The sequence below is a fragment of the Loxodonta africana genome, chromosome 22 (genome assembly GCF_030014295.1).
Source record: "Loxodonta africana isolate mLoxAfr1 chromosome 22, mLoxAfr1.hap2, whole genome shotgun sequence".
Classification (NCBI taxonomy): domain Eukaryota; kingdom Metazoa; phylum Chordata; class Mammalia; order Proboscidea; family Elephantidae; genus Loxodonta; species Loxodonta africana.
In genome coordinates, this window is record NC_087363.1 from 29,654,379 (window position 1) to 29,672,520 (window position 18,142).

The 18,142-nt window shown below is 48.1% G+C and overlaps 1 protein-coding gene across 5 annotated transcripts in view; it reads left to right on the forward strand.

Moving 5' to 3' along the window:
* The first annotated feature begins 800 nt into the window (after positions 1 to 800).
* The window catches only part of POMGNT2 (protein O-linked mannose N-acetylglucosaminyltransferase 2 (beta 1,4-)), a 30,428-nt gene continuing 13,086 nt past the window's right edge, over positions 801 to 18,142 (forward strand). For 2 of the 5 annotated variants that reach the window (XM_064274720.1, XM_064274718.1), the window contains exons 1-2: positions 801 to 1,010; positions 2,112 to 2,330. The gene's annotated coding sequence lies outside the window, so the exon portion shown is untranslated. Of the gene's footprint in view, positions 1,011 to 1,380; positions 2,331 to 18,142 lie in introns of those variants that run through there. The other 3 variants (XM_010589897.3, XM_003409712.4, XM_064274719.1) reach the window with 2 other exon arrangements.

An 18,142-nucleotide genomic window follows, 5' to 3' on the forward strand; every position in this document is an offset into this window, starting at 1 on the left:
CTGCCTACCCTTTGATTAGCAGCTGTAGTACTTAACCACTATGCCACCAGGGTTTCCATGGAGTGGTGATATTGCAGTGGAAACCCTGGTGGCGTAGTGGTTAAGAGCTACAGCGTTTAACCGAAAGGTCAGCAGTTTGAATCCACCAGGTGCTCCTTGGAAACCCTATGGGGAGGTTCTACTTTGTCCCATAGGGCAGCTGAGTCGGAATCAACTCTAAGCCAACTTTTTTTTTTTTGGTTTGTTTGTTTTGTAGTATTATGAATGGAGCTCTGGTGGCACAGTGGTTAAGCGCTCTGCTGCTAACCGAAACGTCTGCGATTTGAACCCATCAGTCACTCTGCTCCAGGAAGTTGTGGCAGCCTGCTTCTGTAAAGATTATAGCCTTGGAAACCCTGTGGGGCCGTTCTGCTCGGTCCTACAGTATCTCTATGAGTCAGAATCAATTGGAGAGCAATGGGTTTGCTTTTGGTTTGGTAGTGTTATATTTTTTAAAAGCATGTGAACATATTAATTACTCTAATTTTATACATAATACCTGGCTGTTGGTTTAATTTGCATTTAAATTTATAATCAGGACTACCATAACGTGTAATTCTAACATCAGGTAAAACGCAAGACTCTCAAGGGGTGCAAACTATAACTCCCATGATTCCGCGGGCTTAGGGGGCGGGCTCTCCTGGATTCAAACTACAAGTCCCAGGATCCCGCGAGCCAAGAGGGTGGCTCAGGCTCAGGGCCCGGGCGCTTGAACGCGCGGTTTGCTCATGCGCACAGGCTCCCGCGCCGGGCTCGCCAGCGGGGAGGGCGTACCTCGGAGAGTCGCGAGCCCGGCGGCGGCGCTAGGCTGGACGACTCAGCGGAGACTTCTCTCGCTGCCGGGGCCTCCCGCGCTCGGAGCGGGCTCCGGTGGCGGCGGCGGTGGCAGGTTCAGCCAGAGTCGGCGGCGCGGAGGGACCGCCTGGACGTGTCGGCGGGGGCAGCTGCAGTCCGGCGGGCCTGGGCTTCAGGTGAGAGGCGCGCGCTGGGGGCTGTGAGGGCTCCACGACCCGGTTGGGGTTTGGAGTTGAGGGCTCAGCCCCCGGACCTCCCTCAGGAGGGAACGACTGGGGTGCCGGGCCCTGGGGTGAGAGGGAGATTTCAGGACGTTTGTGGGAGCGGGGAAGTTTGCAGAGCGGAGGAGTGACGGGTGATGCGGCTTGAGGTGCGGGAGGCGGGGGGTCCCCTCGGGGTGCGGGCTGGCGGCGCGCGCGCCGAACCCTCAGCTCCAGGCGGGCGCTGGCTGCCGGGTCCCCACGGCCTTTTGTTCAGGGTGACGGTGCGCAGGAGGCGCGGGTGGCGAGGAGCCAGGCGAGGTGCGCGGAGGGGACCTGGGCCGCCAGCTCCCTTGGAGAGCAGCGGCAGTACACGGGCAGGCCTGCAGCTGATCCCTGGGCGACTTGGGACTCGGTGGGGCACCTACTGTGTGCCCCGTGGTAAGAGCCTGTCACGGCTGCTTGACAGAGCCCAGGTAGCCTCTGAAGGAGGGACCCAGTGGACTCCTGATCCCGTGCTTTTATCTTTTTTAAAATAATATTTTACTTTGTTTTCAGTGAAAGTTTATTCAGCGGTTTGGTTTCCATTTGACAGTTTCTACACAAATCGTCCAGTGACATTAATTAGATTTTTAACAGTGCGTCAGCATTCTCTTTAATTGCGTTCTGGTTATTCTGTTTGCGACCCCATGCATTTGCACAGGGCCCCGCCTCCAGGTCACTGATGGGAGTTTTCAGCCAAGGTCTCCGGCCCTCAGGCCAAGAGTCCTGCACCTCGTGGGTGGCCACTGTCTGTTTACCTTATGTCAACTCTCAGAGTCTACTCTTGGGTAAAAGGAGGCCCGGTATGGGAAGGGAAGGGCAGACTTCCACGGTTTTAGGGTGAGTTTCATAGGACGTAGTGACCAAGAGCACAGACAGAATAAGGTTCATTCAACAAATGTTTACTGTTATATATGCGGGGCATTCAAATTCTCTTTTCATCTGCTAGCTGTGTGCCTTTGAGTAAATTACTTGTCCTCTCAGAGCCTCTGTTTTTTGCTCTGCAAAACTAAAATAAAAGTACCTTCCTTACAGGGTTGCATCTGGGCGCGGGGACCAGCTGCCAGTGCCCACCTGGAGCTAATGGCTTCGATGGGTACACCACTGGCTGAGGGCCGACCCCACCACCACCACCAATACTTTCCACAGCTCCTCCGCCACATCACAGATCACTCCTCTGCTCTGCAAACTCCTCCAGCTCCCACAAACATCCTGAAACTGGGTTGCTGTGAGGATTACATGAAACAATGCCAGGCAAGTCCTCAGCCCAGTGTCGGTTACACAGCAAGTGTGCGTAAACATTAGAAATTGTGGTTAATGATAGAAAGAATTAGAGGTGAGATTGGAACTCAGGTCCCTCTTTGCACTGGACTAGCTGCCCTCTGCCTCTCACAGATCTTGGGGACCTTCCAGCTCATCCTTTCACATTACAGATGAGGAATCTGAGTCCTACTTCATGGCAGAGCTAGGATAAGAATACAGGTCCCCTCATCCCTGGGGATGGCCAACATGTCAGTTCCTGAGTCGGATCCCTGGGAGAGTGAGGAGAAGCTGAGAACAGAGATCCTCAGCAGAGGGGAGGACAGGGTGCTGGTGGCTGGGTTCCGGCACACCATGGCCATGTGATGACTTGGTAACCTTGATGTGGCTGCTGTCAGAGCAACTTCACTGGTTTTTGAACCAGCCTCCAGGTTGGAGTGTTCTTGCTCTGAGCCATGCTTTAGAAGATACTTAGCAATAAACAAAGGTTTCTTGTGAATATTGAGCTAACCAGAAAATTAAATTAAGCAAATACTCCGTTCCCCAAGGGTCCTCGTCAGTCCCATTTTGGTTGTCAGTGGAATACTCTCTCCTAGGACCCACCTGACTACCTGATTACCAGGCCTTTTTAAATTGGATAAAACATACAATGATATGAAATGTGGAACCTACGTATGTTGAACATCTGTCACCATGAGCTTTGGAGTCACGTTTCGGTTTGAAACACTGCTCCACCACTTAGTAGCTGTGCAGCCTTGGGCAATTCATTTAATGACTCTGAGCGTATGTCCCCAAATGTGAAATGGGATTAATAACACCTCCTTTAGGTTTGTAGTGGGGAATAAATGAGATAATGCATGTAAATCACTTAGCATTGTATCTCACATAGAGCAAGAGCCAGTAAATGGCAGTTTAGTTGTTATATCATTGTTATGACTGATAATAATTATCATAAAAATAATTGCCAGGCACTGTGCTTTGCCTTTGTTGTCCATTTGAATTCACAAAACCACAAAAAAGTATAATTGTACCTGTTTTTCAGAGCAAGAAATGGAGGTTTGGATAGGTTAAGAATTGGCCTGGGTCACTCAGCTACTAATTGACGTGATGGGAGCTCAGCTCCTGGCATCTCCGGCTTCAGAACTAGTGCCATCTAATAGAGCATTCCAGCGCTGGGGATAGACAGGTCTTCTCCCATCACTTGGGGAAGAGGCAGGACCCTGCAGCCTGGGAAGTTGTCAGAGATTGAATGAGGCTACTTTTGTCCGGTAGGGAAGCTTGAAGGAAGGCATCCATTAGGTGACTTTGAGGATGAGGCGTCAGGAAGAGAGCCTCTTTGGGCTCGCATCCCTGGACCACAGGGCTGGGCGGGGGAGGTGGGGGTGCAATCTGGGTGGGACCTGGAAAGTTTGGTTATAAGAAGAAAATGTTTAGCTGCTGGGAAGAGTTGGGGAGCTACAGACTTCTCCCAGCATGATCTCTGCTTTTGGGAGGAGGACAGCCCACGAGCCATGGGTGCGAGAAGGAGGAGCCCTGGAGCCGGAGCCAGGATGCCTCTGTTTTAATCCTGGCTGCATGTGAGATGTCAAGCATCTCACACTACTTCTCAAGATCTCCATTTTATCTTTTATAAAATAAAGAGCTGGATCAGATCATTTCTAAGGGCTCTTTTAGCTCTAAAAAGTCGTAGTTTTGTGATTCTAAATTGGTGACTTCACCCTGTCAGCAAAGCACCAGGGCAGGTGGAATAGACTGCTACCCAGTCTTTCCTTAGGACTAGAGAAGGGCCTCAGCACCCTAAGTCACCTGCCACCACCAGATTCTCTCTGCTCAGCAGAGCTGGGCAGAAAATAACTGTAGCAAGAGGAGCTTTGAGTTGCTAAGTTACTGTCGAGAGCCTTCGTTTCTGCATTTCCAGAGCCGTCCACACCTGCCCTGCCCCTGAGTGATGAAAACTCGTTGCTCTGAGGTCTTCTCTGCTTCTCTGTCACTGATTACACCTCCGAATCTGATGACAGTGCTTAAGAAAAAGACACCTGGAGTCAGACACAGGTTTGAATCCTGGTGTCGCTTCTTGAGCTGTAAGACCTTGAGGTTGCAGCTTTCTGAGCTCCAGTCTTCTTATGTTAAAAGAACATGCAGATAATGCAGTTAACCTGCATCAGAGGCCTTTGGGAGGCTGGAAAAGGGCTTCGGACAGTGCCTGGCACATACTGTTGTTGCCGTTAGTTGCTGTTGAGTCAGCTCCAACTCATGGCAACCTTATGTAAAACCGAACGAAATGGGGCCCAGCCCCGCACAATCCTCATGATCCTTAGTATGCTCGAGTCCATTGTTGTGGCTGTCGTGTAGTGCCTTCCAACCCAGGGGGCTTATCTTCCAGCACTATATCATTTTGGAACTGTGGTGGCTTGGACGTTGCTATGATGCTGGCAGCTATGTCATTGGCATTTCAGATACCAGCAGGGCCACCCATAGTGGATAGGCTTCAGCAGAGTTTCAAGACTAAGACTTACTGGGAAGAAAGCCTGGTGATCTACCTCTGAAACTCAGCTGGTGAAGCCCTTATGGGTCACAACAGGAATATTGTCTGATAGAGGTGCTGGCACATAGTAGGTGCTCCATGAAGTAAGACGGCAATAACATAACACCCCCCCCCCGCCCCCCCACACCACCGCCAGGCTGGCTTCCTCTTTTCCTTAGCCAGCCTGGGCTGCAGTCAATCCTTCCATTCTGTCTGACCCTGCATCCTTACTGGTACATACCCAGGGCCCAGCACGTGCCAGCAGTCACCACCACTGGCACAGTCTTATACTAAGAGTTTGTCTCTCTTCTCCATTCTGAAAAGCTGCGGTCTCAGCTTGGTGCATACTCAGCCCTGAGCCAAACCTCAGGAAGGGGTCGCTGTATTGCTGTGATTGCTACTATTACTACCATTGTCAATACAGGCCCTTGTGTTGGGTTCCTTTAGACACATCCAGTGATGAGCCACACCCAGGGTCCTCCAGCAGTGGAGGTTTGTGGCAGAAATCACAACACATCCTGGGGTAGCCTCAGGTGTTGCCGCAGGTGCACTGGGTGCCAGAGCTTCCAAAACATGTGTCCAGTTGCTGTCCGAAGCAACAGGAGAAGCAGTCCAGCCTTGTTCTGTTCAGGGACTCATTTCTCAGCGGACCTACTTTCTCTTTGCTGGCCTACAGGTGTGAGTGTCCAATACAGAGTGCCACAATTGGATCTAATGATAGTACTTTATCAATATTAATTCCCCGAAATTGTGTTATATAAGAATTCCCTGTTCTTAGGAATTACACACTGAAGTGTTAGGGTCTAAAGGGGCAAAATGTCTCTCCAACTTATTTTCAAATGGTTCAGAAAAGTGTGTGTGTGTGCACATATGTGTAGAGAGAGAATGATGAGCATGTCAGATTAGCAGTCGGCAAATCTGGGTAAGAGTGTACAAGAGTTCTTTGTACATGTGCAGTGTTTTTGTAAGTTTGATATTATTTCTGAATAAAAAGAAACTGATCACAGACCCTGTAGCCAGCCTGCATGGGTTAGAATCTCATTGTTCCCTCCTATGTAAACTTGCGCAGGCTTTTTACCTCTCTGAGCTTTGGTTTTATCTTCTATAAAGTGAGGATTGTCACTGTACCACACACCCAAGGTGATGTACGTGAAGTGGAGACCCTGGCACCTGGTGAATGGTCAGTGGATGTTAACTATGATGCTGTTGTCGTTATTACGAATGGGAAGAGTGATAAGTGAGACCCAAAGAAAGCCCAAGCCAAGTCCCCCCCCCCCCCGCCCCGTTCTGATGTTGGAGTCCAAGCTTCCTGGGTATCTGGCAGGGACCTCTGGTGACCTGGCTGCCACAGAGCTTCACCCTCTCAAGGGCTTAGTGAGTTGTCACCTGCGCCTGTGGGGCTCCTCTGGCGAAACCCAGGTCTCCTGGTAGCCGCATCCCTCTACTCTTCACCTGGCACTGCCCGCACCTGCCCTGTGGCCTGTGCTCCCCAGTCTCTGCCTCCCTGGCTACTCACTGAGTGCCGTTGAGCTGCACATGGCTTGGGGTCTGGCCATCACTGCCCCAGGGTCGAGGAGGAGCTCCATGGCTTGGTGGCCTCATGGCTTGGTGAACAGATGTGAGAACTGAGCATGGTAATGCCTGCTGTGAACAGAGTTCATTGCAGTCATTGCCAGTGGGGGACATGTAAATACATAACAGGGATGCTCATCTTATCCTCCACCCACCCTTCACAAAATGCCTCCAAAACCTCACTGAAAATTCACTAGCCCTCTAGGTAGCTTCCCTGGGTGGCCTCAACCCTGATTTCCCACAGCTGTTTCCCGTCACCACCTGTGTGTTGTACACATTTCTTGTGTTTCTCTGTGAATATTTTATGATTTCAGTAGTGGATGTCTTCTGACTCTCTTGATGAATTCAGTCTTCTCAAACTAACCCCGAGGTCCCGTCTGGGCTTGTGTACCCCTGGGCTCTGAGCATTTCCTAGAAGAATTATTTTCCATTTGCAGTTTTGCCTAAAAAAATTGATAGAGGCATGTTCTGTGTCGCCTGTATGAGCCTCACAACAAAGGCTGACCCGATCCTGTCCCGTTTGTGCCTCTGTTTATAGCCACACTGATGTGCGGTACTGCTGCTTTATTATGCCGGAAAGGACCAACACAGCCAGCTTTAATTTGTAAGTGACCCATTTGTGCCAAGCCAAAGCCAGATGACATCACAGCAGGCTGTGCTAGCAAAGATCTGCGCTACTTGAAGGACAAAAACTGTTGAGGGGATTAGAGGCCGCTGGGATGGGGGGATGTTGGACTCACTCCACCTGCTCAGGGGCTGCAAGCCTTGGCTTGTCTTCAGCAAAGATTGATATCATCCATCTCACCAGAGTAGCATGGACTTGAATTCTATGGTATTGGGTTTTTTTTTTTTTTTTCTTTTTCTTTTAAAGGGATTCCATACCCTTTTATAGAGAAAGAAGTAGAGTCATAATCAGCAACTATTGACACAGGATTAATGTCTCCAGCTTTGACTATTTTGCTCTTTATACTAAAGCAAGGAGGTATTGCCCATGTCAAGGTTTTAGTCTAAGGATGGGAACTCTTAATTCAGTGTTAAATATGCCGTGTCAATTAAATGTTAAGTTTTACAAGGAGCATTCAGAGGCTGCCAACATTTTGCCAAAGAGTAAATACTTGCGTCAGAAAACCTGATGTTCTATAAATACTTGTCCGAGTTTATCAATAGTGTTGGATTAATAGCTGATCTTGGAGCACATGCCAGCATTATGTTACTGGTACCTGTTCCGTGTACTACTTCTGATACAAAAAAGGGAAGAGATCACTCTGAGGATATGCCTGAGTTATTGAAACTTGTTGAGCCGCATCAATCAGTGCAAGACCGAAAGGTTCTGTAACTAAAAATCCCCAGGCTGTATTTAGGATAAAAGCACTCTTCAGTGACAAAATCCGAATTTAAAGCCTTCTCTAGGCGCTGTTGCCGCCCTCTCTCCACTCCCCCAACCACCCTCTGCCCATGCGGACCACAGGCTGGCCTTGGGTTTACTGCAGCCTGGGCCTGGCAGGGGCAGGCAGTCCAGTGTCCCTGCCCCAACGGCCCTGCTCTGGCAGGAGTGAAGAGCAGCTGGTCTGGTAGTGGTGCAGCTGGGAACCCAGTGCAGATGCTGAGGCCGGCAGGAGAGGGGCGTCTCCTTAGACCAGAGCTTACAAACTTGTGCCCGTGGCTGAATCTGGCAGAAGATGAGAGGCCAGCAGGCTCAGCTCTTGGGCCTGCACACTGCCTTCACTTGATTTGAGTATTTGCCAGTAGTTACAAATTAGGACATTTCACATCACAAGAGTTGATACCACCAGGCCATTTTCCTGCCAGTCCCTAATCAGCTGCATCTTTAACTTGGGCGTTTGGTTTCCCGGCTACCACAGACCCACCCCCAGCTTCTCTTTCCCCATTGGCTCCTGGCCCCAGTAGGCATGTGAGTTTGCACACCCTGCTCTAGACCCAGAATTCCTGCTGCGTTTACTCCTTATCAGACTTCATGGTGTTTGTGGACAGCTTTTCTGTGCCCGGGGCTGGTTGGGCCCCCTACAGCTGCAGCCTGCACCCAGACAGTAGGACCAGCCTCAGGTGGTGAGCTCCCCCTGTCAGGTGGGCCCCCACACCAGCTGCCCAGCTTCCATTGATGTCGGCAGGTACAGCACCATTATCAATGCCTTTTCCTGGTGCTTCTTAGTACAGATGGGGTCCTAGGAAGGAGGATTCCTGAGTCTGTGAGAATCCGATATATTGAGCTGCTCTAGGAAAAAAAAAATTTTTTTTTTTTTCTAGGAGCTGAGTGAAGCAGTTTGGAGGGGTGGGGGTGAATCAGTGGCCTCCTTAAGCCTGTCTCAGTTTTTAAAGGGTTTTTTAGGCATGTTTTTTATCTCTTGTTTATTTTTACCCCTTTCTTTTGAAAAAGATTGCAGTATCAGGCATTCTCCTGGCTGAACCATTAAGTGCTCTGTGCTCCCACACCATTTGGGTCCTAAATGTGGTGCCCAAGGTAGAGGAGGCAGAGAATAAAAACCATGGTGACATCTGAGTACCCACAAGAGGATGAGGCCCAAATGGTACCTGGGCTGCCAGCATAAGACAGTGCTTACAAGCTCCATGTTCAAATTCTGACTCCATTCCATGTAAGCTGAGGGACTTGGGACAGTTTACTTAGTTTCTCCCAGCCTCCGTATCCTGATCTGTAAAATGGGGATAATAGCAATAGTGTTAGCCTCTTATGTTGGTTTGAGGTTAATAGGACAGGTTTTAGTGTAGTACCTGGAATGTAAAATGCTGGAGGTGATGGTGGTTCTGGCTGATTTTATACTGAAAACTGACTACTCAGGCCAGGGAGAAGCTTTTTCTAAATTTATGGGGCTGTCTTAACCAGAGAAGGGAAACAAGTCTTTAGGAAGACTGAGTGAACATAGGATTTGTGAGTGAGTGTGCCACCCCAAAATGGTTGAGGGTTCACCTTTTTGGGAATTGGTCTGGGGCTATATGGCTGATTTGGTTCCTGCTTTTTTTCACCCTTAATTTTAGCAACCCTATTTTTTTTTTTTTAATGGAAATATGATTGTGGCAGAGAATACGTTTTGAGGCATATGTTAGATATTTTACATGCATTAACTCATTTAAACCTCACAACACCCTAGGAGGTTATTATTCCCATTGTACAGATGAGGAAATTGAAGCTTGAGGAGGTCAAGAAACCCACCAAGATTGTAACACTAGCATGTGGTAGATCTGCAGTTCACACCCAAAGTCTGAAGAACGTGAGTGTGAGCTGTGTGGCCCAGGAAGGACACATGACCACCACCATTAGGGACCAAATCCAGTGCCATCGAGTCGATTCTGACTCATAGCGACCCTATAGGACAGAGTAGAACTGCCCCATAGAGTTTCCAAGGAGTGCCTGGTGGATTCGAACTGCCGACCCTTTGGTTAGCAGCGCCAGCACTTAACCACTACACCACCAGGGTTTCCACCATTAGGGAAGAGGATTTAAATCTCCACTGCAGTCTTGTGTGTGTCCTGCCACCTGCACTTAGCCCAGATTGAGTGCATGGGTATGGGAGATCCGTCAAGTTTTTCTAGCTTCTTAAAAAGACTCTCTGTTACCCACTTGACTGCACTCTTCTTCTGGGAAGCATTTTGGACAAGACCAGGAGGAAGCAAGGATTTTTTAAGCAAAGGTCAAGTGTCTGTCTATCAGGATGATCCAGAGGGCTGTTCGTATTGAATGAGGAAAACCTGTAGCCTGTGCAGAGTGCTTAAATTTCACAGAGCAGGAGGAGGGGATCTTGCAGTGATGGCGTCCACGTCATCCCCCAGGAATCAAGATGCTTCCTTCACTGTGCCCCAAACCACGTAGTCCCTTTGCAACAGCTGCATCGCATCAAGTGTGAACAACGGCCTCTCATCTCCTCTGCCTCAGTGAGTGAGAACTAGGATGCCTTTTTTTTTTTTTTTTTTCATTTTTGAATGCCCAGTCCATGATGCATGGTAGGTGCTCATTTGTGGACCACATGAATAGAGAAAATGTGGTCTGCTGGTCTGTTCATCACAGTGCTGCTGGGAGACCCAGAGAGAATCAGAGTTGACACTCAACTACCTGGAGAAAGGAGAGCACCTTCTGAAGATACCCAAAAGTTGAGAAGGAGCCAACTCTGTGCAGATCCATGGGGAAATCATTCTAGCAGGAGAAACAAGCAAGCCCAGAGGCAGGCACAAGCTCAGCTAGATGATAGTGATATCTAGCGCCTGTCAAGTGTTCACTATATGCCAGATGCTATTCTGGTACTTTGCATGTGAAAGCTAATTGATTCTTTATTAGAACTCTTTGAGGTGGGTACAGTAATCCTCATTTTACAGATGAGGAAATGAAGGCTTAGAGGGAAAAGGGCTAGGCCGTAGCTAGTAGGACTGGGGCCAATTTGGGATTTGAACCCAGGTAGTCTGTCTCTACATACCCCACTGTTGCCAGGTGGAAACCCCACATTCTGCTCGGTGCAGTTTGTCTCAGCCAATAAATGAGAGACCAAGGTGGGAGAGTAGAAAGGTACCTTTACTTCATTGTGCAAGGAAGGGAGCAGTCAGGGCTGCTGCCGCCAAGACTGCTCAGCAAGGGCAAGGGGGAAGATTACTTTTAAAGGGTTTACCAAGTAGGAAGTGCATACTTGTTACATCAGCAACATTCTTAATCATACTACTCAGATACAATGGGGTTTACATATAACTTCATACATCATGTGTTCAGAGCGTGGCGGTTAAACTCCACCCAGAGGCGGTGAAGTTACTATGTATGAGGTCTAAAAGGTTATCCTGAATGTCAACATAGTGCCTAAACCGGATTTCGCCAGTTTCCTCCAGTTTGGTCACAACAGTTAAGGGGAGAGGATCCAGAATTTTAATGTAAAGCTACCGTGCGTGCCAAGCAAAGCAACCAGGATTCTAACGTAAAGCTATGTACGGGGTGTGCCAAGCAAGCTGCTTGAGACAGTGGAATTTTCTGCAGCCTGGGGACCTCTGCCTTACCACTTTTAAGTCCGGAAGGTGTTTTCTTGACTTCTCACTGACGACCAGACCTTCATGCTTACCTGTAGATCTTAAAGAACCAACTTATGTTTGAGGGCGTTTGTTTGTTTGATTGGTTGGTTTTTGTGGGGGAGGGGCACTAGATTGAGACAAAATTAATTATCCTGGGTGGTCCATGCCTCTAAGAGCCCCTGTATTACCTCCTCCTTGTCCATAGAGTTTCATGACAAGATGCCAGGTGGGGCAGCCCTCATCTCTGAGAGGCAGCACAGGTGGAAATGCATAGGGTTGAACCCTGAACTGTGGACATGTGGCCAACCTGTGAGCCTCTCTCCCTGGGTGGAAAATGTGATGATCAGGATTAAGTGAAGTTATACAAGCATGGCACTGTGACATAGCAGGTACTCAGTAGGTGTGCTGTGCTTGCCAAATCTGACTGCAAAGATGGAGCCTGCCTCCCTGCTCAGAAGTGGGTTCAAATTAAGGACAGCAGGTGAGGGAGAGAAGCGCACGATAGTGCTGCTGGGCCAGGAGTGGCTTTGATACAAAGGTATACAAAGGACGGATGAACTGCTAAGGAGCGGGAGGGAGTTCCCTGTCACTGCAGAGTAAGTTTCCTTGGGATTTTGGCCCCTCTGCCCATTTCAGCAGAACCAGGCAACAAAGCAAGGCATGGAGTCTTTCAGCCGGAAGGAGTTCTTGCCCCGTATCTCTGCTGTCTGCCCCATCACAGGCTACACTCGTTCCAGGTGGTGGCCTGTACCCTGACTGGGCTCCCATTTCCCCTCTATGTGCGGGGTAAGAAATGAAGCCCCCACACCGTTTTCCTGGGGAAGCTATTCAATTGCACTGAACAGTTGGTCAAACATCAGAATAAAACAGACAACACGCCCAGTCAGAACGAGGCACAGTCCTCCAGACAGCAGCCACTGAGCTGAGTCTTGGTCTCAAAGGTCAAGCATGGTGACCTGAGTTATCTCTCCCTGCCACTGCCTCCCTGCCACTGCCTGGTTGTCACTGAGACTAGCAGCCTCTCCAGACACCACATTCATCTTGGTAGCTCCCAGGAGCAATGAAAATTGACCTGGGGAAAGGGGACATCACTGGGTCTTTTGCCCAGTAAGCAGCTTGGCCCAATTGCTGCGTAACTGTTTGTTCTCCAGGAACAGGTTGATAGAGTGATGAGGAAAGACTTACCTTCTTTAGGACTGCGGTCTGATTAAGGCACTTTGCCCCCATCTGTTGTCTCTTTAAAACCTTCCTGAGGATTTCGCCTGATCCTACAATTGTGGATTATGTAGGCCACTGCGGTGCAGGGGGTGGGGATGGGGCACACACAAGAGGGGTGGGAAACAGCCGGAAGGATTTTATTGACTTTCTCCCATTAAACCTTGGTTACTTCACAGCTGGTAAAAGCGCAAAGGTGACTTTGTGTCTGTCCCCACAGTGGCATAATACAGTAATATCTGTTAATTAAGGTTCTCCGAGAAGCAGATCTTGAGACAAGGATTTGAGTGCTTGAAGATTATCTGGGAGGTGGTTCAAGTAAATATAAATAGCGGAGTGGGGAGGTGAGACAGTGAAGGGAAGGCAGCCAAAAAAGGCATGTATGTATCAGTCCTTTTACCAACGCGGGCACCTGGAGCTTAATGCCTTTGGGGAACTCTGCGAGCCAGTGTGTAGAATGTGCCTCAGCACTGTCCCACCTGTGGGTAAGGTACCTGGGTATTCTTGCATCCGTTCCCATCAGACGTTAGTGGAAGCTGCATGGCAGTCTGACCTCCAGGACCCATGCTTTAGCCATCACACTCTTTCTGGTGAACCTTTGTTCTGTCCCATTTGCAGCAAACCTTCCTTCCTCTGTACCTGCTTGGAAGAGAACCTGCAGTGCCCCGGGAAGGCCCATGTGGACCAGTCTGTATTTGTGCTGGCTTTGGAAACCCTGGTGGCGTAGTGGTTAAGAGCTACAGCTGCTAACCAAAAGGGTGGCAGTTGGAATCCACCAGGTGCCCCATGGAAACCACATGGGGTGGTTCTACTCTGTCCTATAGGGTTGCTATGAGTCGGAATTTACTTGACAGCAGTGAGTTTGGTTTGAGTTTTTGTTGGAGCCACTGTGCATCGCCTGGAAGTAGGGTGGGAGTGTAACATCTAATTGAGAACTCTCTTCCCACCCCGCCCCTACCAGATCTCAAAGGCTGGTATCTGCCTAGTTGCCCCATGGCGCCCCCACACCATGTTTCCTGGTTCCCATAAGCTCTGTCCTGATTGGCCATGGCACACACAGCCAGCCAGGTCCAGGGGGAGGACCCCGGCCTCCTTCCTGCCTGTGGCCCCAGTGCCCCACATTCCCAGCCTGCCTTGGAGCATGGGACCCCTTGGGGAGGGCCAGGAGCAGATTGTTTACTGGGGAGGAGGTGGGTACCTGGGGCTAAGATGCCCACTCAGGTTGGAGGTGGGTCTTCTTCCCTTTTCTCATTTCCCTAAGGCTCTTGATTTCTGATATGCCCTGGGTGGCAGAGTGGTTAAGAGCTCGGCTGCTAACCAAAAGGTCAGCAGTTTGAATTTACCAACTGCCCTTTGGAAACCCTATGAGGCAGTTCCACTCTGTCCTGAAAGGTCACTATGAGTCAGAATCAACTGATTCAGTTTGGTTTTTCTGTTGGAAGTGCTCGCTTGTCTGCGATCAGAGCAAAACCTGCCTCAGCTCATGCTGCACACAGCTGCTTCTCATCTCTCCACCAAGGGCTTTATGTTTTCAGAATATTAACTTACTACTCATCCAGTCTTCAGAATTCCTTTGTCATTGGTAGTAGTGATTTATTTGATTCTTTATTGTTTCTTTTTTAACTTTTTATTATGTAAAATTTTATACAGCCACAAAGAAGAGAATCATGTAAAGAACCGAATGTACCTATCATCACCTTCTACAGTTATCGTTATCCCGTTGTCCTTGTTCCGTCTGTCTCCATGCTCTTTTTCCTGGAGTATTTTAAAGCAAACCACAAACATGTCTTACCTGTAAATACTTATGTCCCCTTGCTTCCTAAGGGATGTTGCCTAACTTTTTTATAACATTTATTTTGAAATCATTTTGGAACACTCTTAGTGGAGTGGTTAAGAGCTCTGAGCTACACACCTGGTAACCAAAAGGTTGGCAGTTCAGATCCACCAGCCATTCCTTGGAAACTCCTTGGGAGTCTAAAAATCATTTTAGACTTACAGAAAAGTTGCAAAATACTCTTCACCCGGCTTCCCCTAATGTTAACATCTTACATAGCCACAGAACGATTGTCAAAACCAGGCATTAGCATTAACATTACACAGTGAAGTAGTCTACAGACATTAACAAATTTTGCCAATTTTCCTGCTGCTGTCCTTTTTCTGGTTCATGATCCAAATCAGGACCCCACACTACATTTAGTTACTGCGTCTCCTTAGTCGTCGCCAGCCTGGGACATCTCAGTCCGTCTTTGTCTCTTAGACCTTGTCTCTAGAAGAGTACTAGCCAGTTATTTTGTAGAATATCCCTCATCTGAAGACCTTATGCAGAGCTAGGACCAAGTCTTGCCATTTAGAACTATAGATTGTGGCTCTGTGTTTGGGGCAGGCATGGGACATCAATATGCCTTATTACTGGCGACGTTACCTTTGATTATTTTGTTTGGGGGGAGAGGTGTCTGCCAGGCTTTTGTACTGTAAACTTCCTGGTTTTACCTTTGCATTGAATAAGTGTCTCGCCTGCAGATACTTGGAGACTGCACAAATATCCTGTTTCGCATCCTACTTTCACCCACTAATTTTAGCATCACGTCCATCAGTGGATCTTGCCTGTGATGCTTGCCAAATTGTGATTTTCTGTGTCCGTCACCACTTCTGCATTTATTAATTGGAATTCTGTTGTAAGGAGGATCTACCTCCTTTCCCTTATTTGTTCGTGCATTCATTCAGTTATTTACTTACGTCAGTATTGACTCATGGGTATTTATTTTGTTCTGTGGGTCATGATCCATTATTATTATTTTTTCATTTTGTTGCTCAGGTTGTCCCAGATTTAGCTATTGGGAGCTCCTTCAAGTTGGCTCCTCTGTCTTTTCAATATGTTCCATCTTTTTTTTTTTTTTGAGAACTTTCTCACTTTCTGGCACTGCAAGATGTTCCAGGTTCTTCTTGTTCTGTTCCTGCCCCGGTCCAGGGAATAATAGTTACTCCAAGGAGCCCTGGCTCCTTTTAGTGGAGAATGATATTTAGAAATCAGGATCTGGGTGCTGGGCGTGCTCATTGTCACTGCAGCGTCCGCTTCCAGGTGCTCTCAGGGGACAAAGGTGGGCACTCTCCATGGGCACACACTCACCTCCACTGCAGCCTGTCAGAGGCCAGGGCCCAGCTCTTCCTTTAACACCTGCTGCTGAGCAAATGCCCTCCAAGAATTCACACTGTAGATGAGAGAGAGAGAGAAAACCCGCCTTTTATTTTCCCTTTATTTTTTCCCCTAGATTTAAATAATCATGCTTGAGATTTTATCAGTCTTTGCTAGTCTTTGATACCCTTAAAGATGCATGGGGGGCATATCTTGCTTATTTTTTGATAAGTGAGTTTTTATTTCTCTGTCGAGGGTTTTTTTTTTTTTTTACAAGAATTTTTTTTATAGCCAGGCATTTTTATAAAAAGAATTATTTATACCAAGAATTTCCCTGCCTAACTGTATTTTCCATGTGTTAATATAAAATTAGTTTTTATTCCCTGAGCATACCGTATCTGTTGAGAAAATTGGGTGTGGAGTTGATGCAGGGAAGCTGGCCTGGGGGACCCAGCTAATTAAGGGATAAAACACACTGAGAATTGACTGAGCCTCCCTCTTTTATATGCATTTTTTAAAGTATTTTGCAATCTGCTGTGTTTGAGTGCCTATTTTATGTGCATGTTTTCAAGTGTTTTATAAATGGAAAACATCCTGGTTTCCCTCCTCCCTCTCCCCTTCCCTGTGTAGCATGGCCACAGGCACATTCACCTGTAAGTGGCTGTGACACTTGGAAGGAGTAAGGCCTTTAGGGAACTGCAGGAATAGGGTGGCTCTGCGGGGAACAGGGCCAGGGAGCCCTTCAGCAGCATAACCTGGCCTCCAGGCCTTGTTGGTGAAACCTAAGTCACTTGAGTCAGAGAGACTCAGGTGTGAAGTCATCCCAAGCCTTGGCAGTAGTGTCTTTGCCTGCAACATGCTGGGTTGGTAGTGGGCTTTGTTTTAGAAGAGAAATCTTTATGTATTTGAGACAAGGGATTCTCCCCTAGAATATAAATGGGAGTGTGCATGTTTGTGTGGGGGGAGGTGGGTAGTAGAAGTTCCTAAAACTCTCCCTACTTCTCTTCTGCCTTCTCTTACTTATAGCTGAGCTGGGTACAGGAAACCAAGTATTCTAATTAAAAAATAATAATAATAATCAGAAGGGCAGAATCTCTCTCTCACTTCTCCAAATCTCGTCTTCACTGGTTCAAGGTCTCAAGGTCTTCCAGGGCCAGTCCGGATGTTTCTTGTTCCCATAAAGCCACAGTGAAACAACAGGTAGGAAGAGTCCTTAAGACCTGGCTGTTCCCAGTGGAGTATGTAGACCAAGATCATCAGCATCTCCTAGGAGCTTATTAGAAATCAACTCTCAAACCCCACTCCAGACTTGCTGAAAAAGACTGAATTTTAACAAGACACCCAGGGAATCTGTGTGCACATTCCGTTACAGAGGTCCGGTCTCCAGTCCTGACAGATCCACGAGCCCACCTCTCAGCTTCCAACAAGTGGACGATGCATTTCTGCTCAAGTGGGGATATGGAGGCAGTCCCTGCCTCAGGCGGCCCTTCCCTGTAGACCTCACCTGGACCTCTGGGTCTGGTTCTGCCTTCACCTACCAGCCCTTCCAAAGATTTGGGACAGTTGTTCCCTGAGTCTTCTTTTCTCTCGTGAGAATTGTCTAAGGAAACTTCAGCACCTGTGCCTTGTCTTAGGCTCAGCACGTGTTTGAATGGACGCTGAGTGGAAACAAGCAGTGTCCACTCTCATTTATTAATGTACTTGACCTGGAGGCCCGAGGAAGCAGGGATTGGTGGCTGATTTCATCGTAAGGTGCCGCAGGTGACAGAGTTGACAGCATCCATTGCCTAGTCTCGGTCTCCATCTTTGGAAGGAATCCTCTCCTGCTTAGGTTTAAAATCCTTTGTTTCAAATGACGATGATGAAAAGCGACAATTCCTGCCTCAGCACTGATCAGCTTTTGCCTGAGTCTAATGAAGGTAGCCAAGTGTGTCCAAAATGTTTTAAAATGCCAAAATTATTTGTGTATCCCTGAAGCCCTTTACAAGAAGCCCTGGTGGCACAGTGGTTCAGTTTTTCAGCTGCTAACCAGAAGGTCCATGGTTTGAACCCACCGGCCAGTCTGTAGGAGAAAGATGTGACAGTCTGCTTCTGTAAAGATTTACAGCCTTGGAAACCCTATGAGGCAGTTCTACTCTGTCTTATAGGGTCACTATGAGTCGGCAGTGAGTTTGGTTTTTTGAGGTCCCTTATTAAGCATCTGGCACCTGAAAACCTTTTTCTTTTCATCTCCACTAGATACTTTGCCTATTAGGTTGAACCTAATTGAAATTGCTGTTTTTGTACGTCAAAAGCAGCCAAGTATCAGCACTCACAAGACTTAACTAATACGTTGTTTCTGAC